We start from the raw sequence: 17,906 nt of genomic DNA on the forward strand, positions 1-17,906 counted from the left end.
GGCTCCCTTCTATAGTCCCTCGACCCCAAGGACGAGAACCCCTGACCCCCCCTATTCATTTTCCATCATACTGTACGTGCGGGACTCCGCTACAAGCTCAGGGCACTCCCTTTTGAAGTGTCCTTCCTTATTACAAAAATAACATCTTGAAGGCCCTGTCTTCCAACCTTGTCCCGTACCCGTATTTCCCCGGCCCTTGCCGTAACCTTCTCCATATCCCCCTCTTCCACGGCCTCTACCGCCTCCTCTTCCTCTGCATTGGGCGTAACTCCCCCGCCGTCCTGTACCTCCCTGTTCCTTGTCTACTACTTGCTTTACTGCCTGTAACATAATCTTTGCCTTTCCCTTCTGTTTCTCCTCATCCCTCCACACGTACACTTTCTGGGCCTCCGTAAGCAACTGAGGTAGTGATCTCTCATTCCAATCATCCATCTTTTCTATCGTTTTCCTCACATCAGGCCAGGATTTAGTCACGAAATTGGCCCTGAGCAGTTGTTGTCCTGCCTCTGATGCCTGCTGATTACATGCCTGTGTTTCTGTGTTGCTGTCTCCCTCATACTCCTCATTTGCTGCCTGATGGGTCCCATAAATCTTTCTGTCCCTGAGGTCCCTGAGGTCCTGCAGCCTTTTGATGTCTGCTTCTAGTTCCCGTGCTTCTTGCTTCATCCTTTCCTTTTCCCACTGCCCCCTTCTCTGTCTATATTCCTTTATGTCTTGCTCATCGTTCCAAGTTGTGACTTCTCCCTCTATCTCCACTATTCCCTTTTACCAAAGGGCACTGCTTTGTTCCGTCCTGGCCGGAATAGGGAGGGGGATACCCAGGGTCCCATAGGCTGGGGTACAGAGTTGATTTTTTTCTCCTGAAGCTCCTGACTTTCATGCTGTTTTGGGGGTCTTTCACCCTTGTTTGGGGTGGTATTCTTTTCCTGCTATGCTTTCCTCAGCCTTTCTCCTTCTATTCTAAACAATTTAAGTACGTCTAGTTATTTTTCCTTTTTCGTTACTCTGGTTTCTGATTTATCCTTAGGCTTATAGTTCTTAATTAACACTCCCATTTCATCACACATATTTATATCAAAATATAAATATATCAACATTTATATCAACATTTATATCATATTTATATCATTCCGTGGGCCATTTCGTAACCAATTCATATCATATCATATCATATCATATATATACAGCGCGGAAACAGGCCTTTTCGGCCCACCAAGTCCGTGCCGCCCAGCGATCCCCGCACACTAACACTATTAACACTATCCTACACACTAGGGACAATTTTTACATTTACCCAGCCAATTTACCTACATACCTGTACGTCTTTGGAGTGTGGGAGGAAACCGAAGATCTCGGAGAAAACCCACGCAGGTCACGGGGAGAACGTACAAACTCCTTACAGTACAGCACCCGTAGTCAGGATCGAACCTGAGTCTCCGGCGCTGCATTCGCTGTAAAGCAGCAACTCTACCGCTGCGCTACCGTGCCGCCAATTGTTTTGTCCTTTTTTTTTTTCTTCCATTTCTCAGAGTGTTTTAAAAAAAAAATTTTTTTAATATCCTCTTTGGATACGAGGAACTTCCTACTTAGTAGTTCAACTGCAATTATTTTATTCATTGTATTCGTCTTATGTTAGTGCACTTGGTCAGTCAGTTTAAATGCAGTCCTTGTTCTCACTCCGTTCCGTCTCTATAGTCACTGTGCTACCTATTACGCTATTTCTATCTTCTATAGTTCTACTATATTCCTTTAATATTTATTCCGAGGCATCGGCAAGCCTGTGATTTATTCTTTGCTTTCCCCTTACAAGCATAACAACTTTCCTCCAGATTAGGGGAAGCTTTTGAATTAACAAACACATTTAATGCCTGCCGTACTCAATCCTCATCGGAGCCCAGTCGTGGCCACCAGACTGAATTCCCTTTTATTGGTTCCTTTGGCCAATCAAAATAACAGAACTTAATAATTTTTGTCTTCTCCAATCCCTGGGTTTTCCCTGCCCCCAATGGCTCAGCATTCGCCCCAACGGACTATCAGGCGGAATGCGGGGGTTGGGCTTACCGCCCTTCCCCTCCCTTTTGGGCTTTCCGTTTTCACTGCCCATCCTCCCGATCGGAAATTCCCCTCCGATCTTTTATTCTCCCGATCGGAATTCCCCTCCGATCTTAGCTGTAATCGCCCGAGTAGTACTTAATAGTCAGTTTTCTTACCCGGGTCTTGTGCACAAGAATCACTCGATTTAGCTCCTCGCGATTTCCTGGTCCTCCCACTTGTTTCTCGAGTCTCTGGTCCAGGTATCACTCGCTCAAACCGCTGACGGCAAGCAAGGAGTCTGAGACCGCTGAACTCAGCGGGGTGCACCGTCCCTTCTTCCGTATACTCCCGCCAGCCGGCCGGAGTGGCGATCCCGGACGAGCCCCCAAGCTGTGAGATGCAAATTTGAATGCTCACAATTACGATGCTCGAGACAATCTAGAGAAACAAGTATTTTATTTGCAAGTCTGCAGAGTTGGGTGCCTTCCCTCTCAAGACACACCGAGGTCGGGAAAATCCCTTCTTTTTATTCACTTCACTTTACAATTGTCACATCTTAAATTCCTCCCCTTCGGGCTCCTTCCAATCGGAGCACTGAGGTGCACAATCTACCGTCATCGCCCCTGTTGCCTCCCACATCATACATCGCATGTACATTTAAATGAGGCATCTTGTCATGCGGGGCGTTTTTGCAATATGACGTTCCAAGGATAAGGGCAAGATATCCAAAGAGTAAATAGTGACATTCCGAGGATAAGGGCAAGATATCCAAAGAACTAGGAGAGAGGGCAAGATGACCAGAGCACTAGGGGAGAGGGCATGAACTACTCTGTACTGCGCATGCCTAATGAGATAAATGAATATTGCAAAAACGCCCCGCATGACAAGATGCCTCATTTAAATGTACATGCGATGTATGATGTGGGAGGCAACAGGGGCGATGACAGTAGATTGTGCACCTCAGTGCTCCGATTGGAAGGAGCCCGAAGGGGAGGAATTTAAGATGTGACAATTGTAAAGTGAAGTGAATAAAAAGAAGGGATTTTCCCGACCTCGGTGTGTCTTGAGAGGGAAGGCACCCAACTCTGCAGACTTGCAAATAAAATACTTGTTTCTCCAGATTGTCTCGAGCATCGTAATTGTGATAAGAAAGAGTGGTGTAGAGAATAAGGGTTGTGAGATGAAGTTATGAGAATGGGAGTTGAGGGTGGTTAATCTGTGGAATTCATTGCCCCCAGACGACTATGAAGGTCACGTCATTGGGTATTTTTACAGTGGAGTTTGACAGATTCATGTTTAGTAAGGGTGTCAAGGGTCATAGGGGGTCTGTGATGTGACCACTGTTGTTTGTTGTCTCCATTAACAATTGAGATGACATTGTAGTTAATACTGCAATTTAGCAGATGACTCCAAATTATGTGGTACAGTGAACTATATGAAGGATATCTAAGTTTACATCAGGATCTACATTAGACGGGAAGATGGGCAAGAAATGACAAATGGAATTTGGCAAGGATAAGGTGGGGTTGCTTTTGTACATGAAACCAGGGCAGGACTTATATAGTGAATGGCAGTACCCCAGAGAGTGTTATAGACCAGAGAGATCTGGGAGTACTGGTGCATGGTTCCCAGAAAGTTGCTGTTCTGGTGGACAGTTTAGTGAAGGGGACATTTGGCATGCTTCACTTAATTGGGAAGGATATTGAGCACAAAAGTTGGGACATCATGATTCAGCTGGGCAAATCATTGGTGAGACCACACTTGGAGTACTGTTCACGAGACCTTTTCATTTCTCACTGCCGGCGGGACATCAACCGCCTCAAATTTTCCACTCCCCTGACTTACTCTAACCTCTCCCCTCCTGAACGTACAGCCCTCCACTCACTCTGCAGCAACCCCGACTTAGTTATCAAACCCGCCGACAAGGGAGGTGCCGTGGTAGTCTGGCGCGCTGACCTCTACCGGACTGAGGCCAGACGACAACTCTCAGACACCTCCTCCTACTTATTCTTGGACCATGACCCCACTGACGAGCACTAGGCCTTAATCTCCAACACCATTACTGATCTCATCTCTTCCGGCTCTCTGCCCCCTAAAAGCTTCCAACCTTATTGTTCCCCAGCCCCGCATGGCCCAATTTTACCTTCTCCCCAAAATCCACAAACAGAACTGTCCTGGCAGGCCCATTGTTTCTGCCTGTTCATGTCCCACCGAATTAATTTCCACCTACCTCGACTCCATCCTATCCCCTCTGCGGAATTAAGCGGAAGTGGCGGCGCCTAACGGCTGCGGCTCGCTAGCAGTCTGTTCGTCTTTTTTCCTTTTTTTTTTTTTGTGTGTCGGTGTTGGGATGGGTTTTTTTTGTTTTTGGTTGTGTATGTGTGGGGGGTGGTGGTGTGGGTGGGGGGGGGTGGTGGTGTGGGTGGGGGGATGGGGGAAACCTTTCTCTTTTAGGTCTCTTCCTCACGGCGCGGGGTGCGGCTCGGCCGCGGGACCTAACATCGCCCGGTGCGGCTCGGCCGCTGGACTTAACAGTGCCTGATGCGGCTTGGCCGCGGGGCCTTCCATCGCCCGGTGCGGCTCGGCCGCGGGGCCTTCCATCGCCCGGTGCGGCTCGGCCGTGGGACCTAACATTGCCCGGTGCGGCTCGGCCGCTGGACTTAACAGTACCCGGTGCGGCTCGGCCGCGGGACTTTTCATCGCTGGTGCGGCTCGGCCGCGGGACTTTTCATCGCTGGTGCGGCTCGGCCGCTGGACTTAACATCGCCCGGTGTGGCTCGGCCGCGGGGCCTTCCATCGCCCGGTGCGGCTCGGCCGCGGGCCATCCCCTTGCGGGGACTGTGCGGGTCGGTCGGGGACGAGCTGTCTGTCCGTGGGTGTGGGGAAGAGAGTGGAAGTTTTGTTGCCTCCATCACAGTGAGGGGGTGTTTGGAGTCACTGTGATGGATGTTTGTGTTGGGGTCATGTGTCTTGTGTTCTTTTTCTTTTTTGTGTGACTGCTATGTAGTTTCGTTCGGTACCTTGGTACCGAATGACAAATAAAGCTCTGTTGACTGTTGACTGGTCCGATCACTCCCTACCTATGTCCAAGACACTTCACATGCTCTCCGTCTCCTCAATAACTTCAGTTTTCCAGGCCCCCACTCCCTCATCTTTACTATGGATATCCAGTCACTCTACACCTCCATCCCCCACCAGGATGGTCTTGAAGCCCTCCGTTTCTTCCTCGAGCATAGAACCAGCCAATTTCCATCTACTAGTACTCTCCTCCGCCGAGCAGAGCTGGTCCTTACCCTGAACAAATTCTCCTTTGACCTCTCCCACTTCCTCCAAATCCAAGGCGTAGCTATGGGCACTCGCATGGGCCCTAGCTATGCCTGCCTCTTTATAGGGTACGTCGAACAATCCCTGTTCCAGGCATACACTGGCCCTATCCTCGAACTCTACCTCCACTACATTGACGACTGCATTGGTGCTACCTCTTGTACCCATGCAGAACTAACTGACTTCATCAATTTCACCACTAATTTCCATCCTGCTCTTAAATATACTTGGACCATCTCCGACATCTCCCTACCGTTTCTGGATTTCACCATCTCCATCACAGGAGATGGAGACAGACTAGTGACCGACATCTACTACAAATCCAGACTCCCATAGCTATCTTGACTACACTTCTTCCCACTGTGTTTCCCATAAAAACTCTATCCCCTACTTCCACTTCCTCCGTCTACGCCGCATCTGCACCCAGGATGAGGAGTTCCATACTAGGGCATCGGAGATGTCCTCATTCTTTAGGAAACGGAGGTTCCCCTCTTCCATTATAGATGAGGCTCTCACTAGGGTCTCCTCTATATCCCGCATTCCCCCTCCCCCCATTCGTAACAAGGATAGAGTCCCCCTTGTTCTGACCTTCCACCCCATCAGCCAGCGTATCCAACAAATCATCCTCCCACATTTCCGCCACCTCCAACGGGATCCCACTACTGGCCACAACTTCCCACCTCCACCCCTTTCTGCTTTCCGCAGAGACCATTCCCTCCGTAACACCCTGGTCCACTCGTCCCTTCCCACCCAAACCACCCCCTCCCCAGGTACTTTCACCTGCAACCGCAGGAGATGCAACACCTGTCCCTTTGCCTTCCCCCTCGACTCCATCCAAGGACCCAAATAGTCTTTCCAGGTGAGGCAGAGGTTCACCTGCACCTTCTCCAACCTCATCTATTGTATCCGCTGTTCCAGATGTCAACTTCTCTACATCGGCGAGACCAAGTGCACGCTCGGCGATCATTTCGCTGAACACCCGACTCAACCAACTTGATCTCCCGGTGGCTCAGCACTTCAACTCCCCCTCCCATTCCCAATCTGACCTTTCTGTCCTGGGCCTCCTCCATTGTCAGAGTGAGGCCCAGCGCAAATTGGAGGAACAGCACCTCATATTTCGCTTGGGCAATTTACACCCCAGCGGTATGAACTTAGACTTCTCCCACTTCAGGTAGTCCCTGCTTCCCCTCTCTATCCTCTCCCCCTTCCCAGTTCTCCCACCATTTTTCCTGCCTCCGACTACATCCTATCTTTGTCCCGCCCCTCCCCTGACATCAGTCTGAAGAAGGGTCTCGACCTGAAACATCACCCATTCCTTGTCTCCCGAGATGCTGCCTGACCCGCTGAGTTACTCCAGCATTTCGTGTCTACATTGGAGTACTGTTTGCTGGTTCTACAGCTATAGGAAGGATGTCCTCAATTTGGAAAGGATCCAGAGAAGATTCATCAGAATGTTACCTGAGCTTGCGGGCTTGAATTCTAGGGAGAGGCCAGATAGGCTGGGACTGTAGGAAGCTGAGGGATGGCCTTACTGAAGTGTACAAAATCCTAAGGAGCATGGTTAAGGTGAATTATCACAGATTTTTCCCCAGAGTATAGACTTAAACCGAGAGGGGAGAGATTTAAGAGGGACTTCAGGGCCAACCTCATCACTCAAAGGGTAGCCTGTAACTGAAATGAGGTGATACAGGATGCTGTAGAAGTGGATACAATTATGATTTTTGAAAGATATTTGGATAGATATATGGAAAGAAAGGTTGAAAGGGCTATGGCGAAATACTAGCCCAGAATAATAATGTGGTTGGCATGGTCAAGATGGGCCTAAAGGTCTGCTTCCATTCTGTAGTTCCTTGATTCTATCTCCATTTTTGCTATGATTAGAGTGATATTATATGCAGCCGTTGCAACCATTATCAAATGTGGAAGAGTTGTAATATTTCAAGAGTAAGTTCAAAAACTTGCCATATCATTTTTGCCATTTTTCCCAATGCCTGAATGTTGACCCATCCAGCATGGGTCTTCAGTTATACTGCTGAGATATTGGCTGGCCCCATAGCCTTTGCGATAACTCATGCCACTTGCAATGTGCAGAGCACAAAAACATTGAAAGGTACTGGAGATGTTAGGGACTTCCCTGGGTGGTCGAGTTTTCAGAGACTCTGCTTCAACACTGCTGCAGGATGATATATAATGATCTGTGCATTTCCCTCCTGTGTCAATCACATCAATATGATGGAGATGAATGACTCATTTTATAACATGTTAAGATAGAGCACCTACTTACATTTCTGTGGCACACATCCCAGGTTTTACCAAATGGAAATGGATAGTTGGGAGAGTAGAAATTTCCTTTTAATGATATTTATTTCAGGCAACTTACATTTTTAAAGATATGGCAATATGAGCTACTGAGTGATAGTGTTTCATGGACTGTTGGCAAAGTAGATGAAGGAGTGGCTACCGCTGCTGGAACCAGAACAGCGAAGTAGGAATGGAGAGTATTCAAAGATGTAAGCCTTAAGGAGAGAATGGAGATAGAAGTGGCTTGAAGCTGTGGAAGGCTTTGAAGTTGAGGTTGAAAATTCTGTGGAAGATTGGAAACCAGTGGAGCCTTTCAAAGACAATGGCGATGGGAAAGAAAGACTTGGAGTGGCAAAGTAGTTGGTGTATAGGATCCTGGATGACTCTCCAGTCATGGATGAGGGATGGACAGTTTGGAATCTAATCTCAAGGTAATAAAACAGGAATTAGATTGTGGCTTCAGATCATGATATATAGGGACAAAGGTGCAAGACGTTGAGGTAAAAGAGTGCACTATTGATGAAGGTGGGGGAACTAGAGATTGAGATTGAAATTGAGATTGAGATTGAACAATAAACCAAGAATTACATTTAAATGGGAAAAAGATAAATGGATGGTTTTTCTCATAACTTACTAGATAAGACCTTTTGATTATGGCAATGTGGGATCAATGAAGGGGATCGTAAGTTCGATGTGAGCGTTAGCAGCATCTTTGTGAACAATGAGCCATAACAAGACAAAATCTCAGCAAGAAACTTTATAGAGTGTTTTGGTAAGTTAATTAAAATTGGAGAATTCAATGTTCATGCCATTGGGTTGTAAGAGGTGTTGTGCTTCCAGGAGACAGAAACGTCAGTGTGGGAGTGGGTAGGGGACTTAAAAAGGTCAGCAATCGAGCAATACAGTAGGCCATGGAGAGCTGATAGCAAGTATTTGGCAAAACGGTCACCAAGTCTATGCTTAGTCTTGCTGATGTAAAGGAGGCCACTTCAGGAACCCCGAATGCAGTAGATAAGGTTAGGGGAGTGGCATGTGAACCTCTGTCTCACCTAGAAAGACTGCTGGGGTCCCTGGACGGATGTGAGGGAGGAGGTTTTGGCACAGATGATACATCTCCTGCAACTGCAGAGGAAAGTAATAATTGTTTATTTACTTCAATCTGATTGAAAAAGTTGAAAATGTTCAATACCTGGTTTGTGATCCTGCCAACAAATTTAGATTCATATATTCATAGTTTTAAATCTCAGAAACAGGCTCTTTGGCCCCGATTTATCCATGCCAACCAAGAGGTCTATCAATCTAATCATATTTACCTATGTTTGGCCCAGGCTAATCTCTCTCAGCCTTCCTTATCCATGTACTTGTCCAAATGTTTTTTTTATCGTATTTGGCTCCATCACCTCTTCTGGCAGCATTCAACCACCATCCTCTAAGTGAAAAAACCTTTTCATCGATTCTCTTTGAATCCTTCTTCTCTTACCATAAATCTATGCCCTCTAGTTCTAGAACTCCTTCCCAGGAAAAAAGGCTGCAATCTATGTTCCTTGTGATTTTATAAACCTCTGTAAAGTTACACCTCATTCTACTTCACTCCAGGAAAAACAGTCTAAGTTTATCCAATCTTTCCTGAAAACTCGGGCCCTCTGGTCCAGGCAACATTTCTGTGTTTGGCATCAAAAGAAACCATCTTGTTAATATTACACATTTGTTTATATGAGCAGCCAACTCAACATTAAGAGAATTGTGGGCATGGTAGTTTGCAAAGGCAGTATTTTGGAACAGCTAAGCAACTTATAATTACAGGTTTGGAGTCGCCAGCTTCTCTAAACGTTGAGAAATGTCTGCAAAGCCTGCGGCAATAAAAACACCCTCTTATTGTGGAATGGTTTTGAAGATTTCAAACATCAATCTGCCTGGAGGTAAAATAAAGCATCTTTGGTTCCAATTATATTATTATTGAATTAATATTGCCTTTGGAAGCATGATTCAAAACCACCTTTGGTGGTTTCAAAACGGCACAGACAATGCCTTGTTAACCACAGAGACAGAAGAGACTCCCGATGGTGGAATCCTGAGCACAAAAAAAACTGCTTGAAGAACTCAGCTGATCAGGCAGCATCTGATGAAATGTGGTCTGTCCATTTCCCTCCACAGTTGCTGTTTGATCTGCTGACTTTGTGCAACAGTTTATTTTTTGCCTTGTTTACCTTGAGAGGTTGGCATCGATTCAGACTAGAGTGTGCTGCCCTGTGCTTATGCACCCACTTCACAGCAGGTCTGTCCCCGGCATTAAGCTGTGATAACAAGAGGCTGCAGATGATAACGATGGATAACGCAGCAATCATTTGCAAGAAGACAAGTGGACGATTTTCAGTCTCAGTCATGTTTGGCCTGCAGATTAAATGATTAGAATGAGTTAGGATAGCAGATTGGCAGGGATTGCTTTGTGTATTTGTGCAAAGGGCTGACATTTTATTTTTGTCTAGTTAGTTCTGAGATGCTCTTGGTTGATGAATTATTACTGAACTTTTTAAACAAAAAAGCAGAAAATTCTTCATAGGGTTTAGTCATTAGGCTGGAATAGCAGCTAATGATAACAATAATAATAGAATTTTGGTGTCACACAGGGTGTAGTGGAGCCTGAAATGAATATTTGGGATCACTAAGCTTCAATAACAGCAGGCAACTCATCAACAGAAATATGCCTTACCTTTGAAATAAAAATCAGTGTGTCTAAGATATGCCAGTGGGAATTCAATGATACGTCTCTGTAGGGTTCAGTGAATTATAATTTTTTTAAGTTAATTGCAAACTTAGATTCAATTAGATAGCATTTTACTTTAGACTTTAGAGATACAGTGTGGAAACAGGGCCTTCAGCCCACTGAGTCCACACCGACCAGCTATCACCCCATACACCAGCACTATCCTACACACCTGGGAGCAATTTACAATTTCACTGAAGCCAATTAACCTGCAAACCTGTACGTCTTTGGAGTGTGAGGGAAAACCGGAGCACCGGGAGAAAACACTTGCAGCACAGAGAGAATGTATAAACTCCGTACAGACAGCATCCATAGTCAGGATCGAACCTGGGTCACTGGTGTTGTAAGGCAGCAACTCTACCGCTGCACCATTGTGTTGTCCACTGCGTCACTATGCCACCCAAAATTTGTATGGTTTCTGGAATTATCTATAAACGTTGTGGTGTTGTGGTGAGATTCTAATATTTGGAAGCAGCACAACTAATGAACGATGGCACTGCAAGGTCCCAAAGTTTCTTGCACACTTCTCCAATGTTGCCATGGTGTTTCTTTCCCTGTATTTCAGCCTTGATTCGGTCTGGATAGGCTGCAGGAATGATGATATAGTGGGGGTGGGGGTTGTCCAAATTGACAATCGGGTAATAGCCTCTGTTTTCACACCCCAACCCCAACTTCATCCAGTTTTTGAATCTGCTCTTTATAAGTGGGTGGAGCCTCATTAATACAAATGCGTTGCATCCAATAATGATGGCCACCATGGATAAGTTTCAACAGAGAATTATTAACACTAGAAGGTGTTATTATGGATATGTTCACCTTCATTAGTCGGGGCATTGAGTATCAGAGTCAGGAAGTCGCGATGCAGCTCTATAAGACTTTGGTTGGGCTGTATTTGTAGTATCGCGTGCAGTTCTAGTTGCTCCATTAAAGGAAAGATGTGGAGGCATTGGAGAGGGTGCAGAAGAGATTTATCAGAGTGTGGCCTGGATCAGGTGGTATTTTCCAAAGGGAGAGGTAGGACATATTGGACTGTATTTTCTAGAACAGCAGAGGTTGAGGGGAAAACTGATTGAGGTATCTAAAATTATGAAAGGCATAGATAGGGTAGACCATCTGAATCTTTATCCCAGGGTAGCAAAGTCAAAGACTAGAGGGTACAGCTTTCAGGTGAGAGAGACAAAGTTTAAAAGAAAATTGCAGCGTAAGTTTTTTACCCAGAGGGTGGCGAGTGCCTGGAGTGATGATGAAGGCAGATATGACAGAGGCATTTAAGGGACTTTTAGATAGGCACATGGATCGGCAGGGAATGAAGGGATATGGATCATGTACAGGCAGATGAAATGATTTTATCTTTGCAGCATGTTCGGAACAGACCTTGTTGGCCACAGGGTCTGTTTGTGTTTTGTACTGTTCTTTGTTCTATATCATATCATATCATATATATACAGCCGGAAACAGGCCTTTTCGGCCCTCCAAGTCCGTGCCGCCCAGCGATCCCCATACATTAACACTATCCTACACACACTAGGGACAATTTTTACATTTACCCAGCCAATTAACCTACATACCTGTACGTCTTTGGAGTGTGGGAGGAAACCGAAGATCTCGGAGAAAACCCACGCAGGTCACGGGGAGAACGTACAAACTCCTTACAGTACAGCACCCGTAGTCAGGATCGAACCTGAGTCTCCGGCGCTGCATTCGCTGCATTCGCTGTAAAGCAGCAACTCTACCGCTGCGCTACCGTGCCGTATATGTTAGTGTTGCAGGCAGACAGACAGAATCTCTGCCAGGAAAGAATGAGCTAAGCGTGTTTTGAAGATGCCCTTATGCAGCAGAAGGAATAGGGTTGTTTTATGAGGCTCCAAATAATTCCTTATCCTTCCCTGTATCAGGCTTTCCTCTCTTCGCTCATTGCCAAGTCTTTAGAACTTGAAGACTAACTGGAGGTTCTTACTCCAAGGATCTTGTGTCTGGCTAGGTTGTCAAATTAGGACTCAGTATTCTAACTGTAGATGAATGAATGATGAGCATAAGTTTGATTTTTCACTCTGGTTGTCAATACAACTGATCATTTAATTTTTACCAAAGATAGACACAAAATGCTGAAGTAACTCAATGGGACAGGCAGCATCTCTGGAGAGAAGGAATGGGTGACGTTTCGGGTTGAGACCCTTCTTTAGTTAGGGATAAGGGAAACGAGAGATATAGATGGTGATGTGGAGAAATAAAGAACAATGAATGAAAGATATGCAAAAGTCAGAGAGCAGGACGAATCACAGAGAGAGAGGATGTTGCAGAACTCTCATCGGAGAGAGGAGGAGAATTTCTTCAAAGTAGAAATACCTTGAGGAGATTTTGCAGTGGAGCAGACGAAATGTGTAAGAAGGAACTGCAGATGCTGTTTTACCCACAGTTTCATCAATTTTTCCTGCCACTTTACTGTCGACAGCTTTACCTATCTGGGTAGTACACTCTCGCGAGTGGTGAACATTGACGCTGAGGCCATCAACAGGATTGCCAAGGCCAGCGCTGCCTTTGGGCGACTCCGTGAGAATGTTTGGGAGCGGAGAGGACTCAACCTTACCACCAAGCTGAAGGTCTACCATGCAGTGGTACTCACCACTCTTCTCTATGCCTGTGAGACCTGGACTGTCTACAGCAGACATGCCAAACAGCTCAACCACTTTCACTTGAGCTGCCTACGCAGACTCCTTCACATCAGGTGGCAGGACAAAATTCCCGAGACAGAGGTCTTGGAACGGGCCGGAATCTCCAGTGTCCACACCTTCCTATGGAAAGCCCAAGCCAGATGGGCAGGCCATGTCGTTAGAATGCCCGAGAGTCGACTGCCAAAACAGCTTCTGTATGGAGAACTGTGTCAGGGCAAGCGCTCAGTAGGAGGACAGAAGAAACAGTTTAAGGACTGCCTCAAAGTGTCCCTCAAAGACTTGGACATCAACCTCAGCACTTGGGAGTCTCTTGCTCTGGCCCATCCAACCTGGCATAGCAAGCTCACCACAGGAGCCTGTGCAGCAGAGAACAGACGCACTGCAGAGGCCCAGAGGAAACGCACCGCGCGCAAGGCCCGGGCTACCTCCACTTCCACTGCAGCACCCATCCACTTGTGTCCTACGTGTGGGCATGCCTTCCGGGCCCGGATTGGCCTCACCAGTCACTTCCGGACCCACAGTCACCAATCCTCCAACTGAAAGTGAAGTCATGGTCATCTTCGAACCCGAAGGATGAACAACAACAACACCAACTCCACTAAAGATTCGAGCATTAAATGAGACTGGGTTTGGAAATAAAGGCTCAATTTTTGTGAAAAGTGGAGATTGGCATCGATGTAATCATCCTTCATGCCTGTTTGACGAGTCAGACCTGTTTCTGGATTGCCCATTTGCATTGCACCACTGAAATAATGGCAGGGAACCGGAAGTGACATTGCCCATAATAAATACATTGATCTTATCAATTGACAATATGTTGTGTGTTGCAAACATTAAACTCTGGAATATGTAATACGGTCAATGTGGCTACAATATATTCAACACTAGCTTGGTTTTTGAGGACTGCGCTGGGTTTCAGGAGAGACAATGATGGACGGTGCATCGAGGTAACAGAAACAATGGGGTTGAACGACAAACAAATGAGACTCACTGTTGCAAAGGGTCTCGACCCGAAACGTCACCCATTCCTTCTCCCCAGAGATGCTGCCTGCCCCGCTGAGTTACTCCAGCATTGTGTGTCTACCTTCGAGACTTACTGTTGTTGTACCAATATCACGAGACACCAATCTCCAGCAGGAATGCGGGCAGCTCTGGGACATTGCTCACTGTTATCTGTGATTATCGTGTCAATGCCAAACATACCAATTTATGGCAGTAATTTTGACACATCCAGTTGAATGCACCTTTCAGGAAACTGCCTCGTGGCCATAAAACCAGAAACATGTCCTTTTTGTTGTTAATCTCGTCTGTTTTTGGCAGAGTGGTGCACAAAGGCATGGCAATTTTGTGGCGACTTAAAAGCAAGTACAACTCACTCTCAAGCTGATTTCCTTGCGCTTCAATGCAGCAATGATGGGTGAGAAATCAGTGGCAATCTACATCGTGAGGATAGAGACATCACCAAGGATTCGACTCAGGAAGCATTTGTTTCCTGAAAAGCAACGGTAACCAGGGAAGCGCAGTTTGTCCCAATGGCTGACAGACAGAAGCCCATCTGGCACCAGCCGGTGGCTGAGAAATTAATTGGAGCGCAGATGCTGGGTAGGTCACCTTGAAATACAGCAGCACAGCAGGCTTCACCTTTGCAATAGTAACTAATAATTGCTGACGGAAGCCACTCACTGTTGGAAAGCCTATTTTCAGTGTGTTTTTTTTCAAACATCTCTGCTGCGCTAATGAGAACGGGGGATTTTAAAATGTGTCCGTGCTACACATCGAAAGGCATAATAGGACATTTAAAATTTGTCTTAGATGGGTGCCCAGGTTGTTAACCTGTGGAGACTCTCTGCCCATTATCCTGTCAATACTCCCTATATGGGAACACTGACAACGTAAGCTGTGAGTATTTAATGAGACTTAACCCTAATAATTGAATAGCAAACTGTTTTTCCCACCCTGTAGGATGGTGCATCAAGAACATTGCTTAATCTAAACAATATATTAAATTGTTGGGACTAAGTTCCAGGCTGCCGGCATGCCTTCAGCAGAATAATTTACTTCAGTGATTCCAATGCGGGTGAATGACATGTCTGAGTTAAAATATGCACTCTGGCTCCTAAATTGATTGAGAAGTTTAGCAATTGAAGTGATTGTCAGTATAAACTATAACAAATCGCAGTTCAGAAACAGGTACTGGAAGCACCACCAATGGAATGATTAGCAAATATAATAGGGCATCTTTCACAAAAAAATAGCAGCAGACAAGAAAATATCCCAGCTTCCATTGTGCATGCTGGTAAAGTGCTTTTTTGCCTTCTCTCTGTTGTATGAGTATGGAACAGTAATTATTTGAAGTATTTTGATGAATTTAAGGGTGGTTCCCTGTAGTATTAGGAGCTGATTTTGACGCACTCTCAACTTTGCCACAATAATTGAATTAATATCTGGTTCACTAGTAACAGTCTGCAAATCAAGGGGAATCCGTGGACTCCAAGGATTGGTATAAGGCTTTGATTTGGAAATAGCATTAAAAAGGTCTGCAGCTTTGTAGGTCTCTCGCTACTGACTCCACAGCCATTATTAGGTGACAAGGAGGCAACATTTATGGATCTGAGTTGACTATTGTAGGTCGTAGCAGAGCCCACTCGCAGCAATTCCGTCACTGTTAATTTCATTTTGATACAACAAACTCCCTCATTCTGAAATTAATCTCCCTAATTCCCATCTGTTGTTCCAGCTTCTAGTGTTCTGGATGTCTTGCTAGATGTTCTCCCACTAAGAAACCTTCACCTGTTGATAGTGAGGAGAGGAATCCCTAACTTTAGGGAGGTGACAGATGTAATGTGTGCAACCCTAAACCCAAAGAGGGATCATATATCCAGCAGATCTCTTCCGGTGAAGCAAGGCCAACCAAAGTAACCTGCTGCAATGAGTTCTGAATCTGGTGCAGCCTGAATGAGGCCCACCACTGACATACATTCATACCCATAGGTTCTCATGCAGGACAAGAAGGTATCACACATTCAAATAATCAGATACTTGAAATACTCTCATGCATATGATGCAGAGCCGAATAATGAGTGAACAAAAGAAGCTACTAATGCTGAATTCAGGGGAAACTCTTTACTCTCTGTCATCCATTGGCTTCTAAGGCCAAATGTTCAGTGAACTCTTTAAATCTTTCCATGGGCTACCTTTACTGTCCCATTGTTGCTTCTTGTTGTGGTATAAATTTGAAGATTGTGGTCAGTTCTGGGCACCATTTTATAGGAAAGATGTTGTCAAGCTGGAAAGGGTACAGAGAAGATTTATGAGGATGTTGCCAGGACTAGAGGATCTGAGCTAGAGGGAGAGGTTGACTAGGCTGGAACTCTAGCCCTTGGAGTGCAGGAGGATGAGTGGTGATCTTATAGTGGAGTATAAAATCATGAGAGAAATAGACCGGGTAGATGTATAGAGTCTCTTGCCCAGAGTAGGTGAACTGAGGACCAGAGGACATAGGTTTAAGGTGAAGGGGAAAATATTTCATAGGAATCTGAGTGGTAACTTTTTCACATAAAGGTGGTGGGTGTATGGAACAAGCTGCCAGAGGAGGTAGTTGAGGCTGGGACTATCCCAACATTAAAGAAATAATTTGACGGATACATGGATAGGACAGGTTTGGAGGGATATGGACCAAATACAGGCAGATGGGACTTGTGTTGCTGGGACATGTTGGCATGCTGTATGACTCTATGACTCCATGTTGAAGGTTGAGGACAGACATCTCAATGACCACTGTCATCCAAACTCATGTGAGTCTAGTCAGAATCTTACAGCGTGGAAACAGGCCATTTGGCCCAACTTGCCCACTCCAGCCAATATGTCCCAGCTACACTAATCCCACCTGCCTGCATTCGGTCCGTGGGAATCAATGCAAATATATAAAGGAGGCACTTCAGTTGGAAGCTCATTTGATTGGAACATCTCAAACCCTAGTACTGCTCTGTATTTATTTCCATGGTGGATACAAAGCTTCCTCTGTACAATATGGGTATGGATGTACATCTGTCCGTGATGGAGCAAGTTTTGGTTTGACTCAGGTTGCACCTGACCAAGAACTCATGATGCACTTTTTATGAGCAAAGATCCATTTTTCAGGAGGCTAGAAAATATTTCACCCACTTGCTCAGAAGTGCTCTTTCACATTCGATTATGTGCAAGATGCCATTGATCATTTTTGCTATGATCTCCCACTTCAAAACCAATTTAAATACTAAATCTGCTTTCCTCTATCAGCAGACCGATGGCTCTGAAATGGTAGCAAAAAACATCAAAAACTCTTTAAATAACAATTACAGCCATTCAGCAATGGTTGTTGTCCAGGGTAACTCAGCACTAGATTTATATACTCCAGTTGCAAAAGGAACTCCTTTCTGCATCTGGATGGGAAGATCAGCTCCAATATTTTATGCCTATATATAACACAGAATAAATTCCAAGGTCAAATAATAATACTTAAAGTAAATAAATACTGCTTATGGAAAAGACAGCATCTGTGGAGGCAGAGGGGCAGTTAATGTTTTAGGTCGCGATCCTGCCACAGGACTGAAGTGTAGATGTAAGTCAGCCGGGATAAAAAGGTGAGGGAAGTTTCCTCCAATCAATTTATGTTTGCTCCAGATTCCAGGATCAGCAGTCTCTTGTGTCTCCGACTAACATTTAAAACTGTGTTTAAAAGTCCCATTTGGGTTTTTGTGATATGGTTTATACAACTTACGGAAGTATAGATTCCTATGTTATTTGCTGATTTGACAAATAATTTCAGTGTG

The sequence above is a fragment of the Rhinoraja longicauda genome, chromosome 3 (genome assembly GCF_053455715.1).
Source record: "Rhinoraja longicauda isolate Sanriku21f chromosome 3, sRhiLon1.1, whole genome shotgun sequence".
NCBI classification, from domain to species: domain Eukaryota; kingdom Metazoa; phylum Chordata; class Chondrichthyes; order Rajiformes; family Arhynchobatidae; genus Rhinoraja; species Rhinoraja longicauda.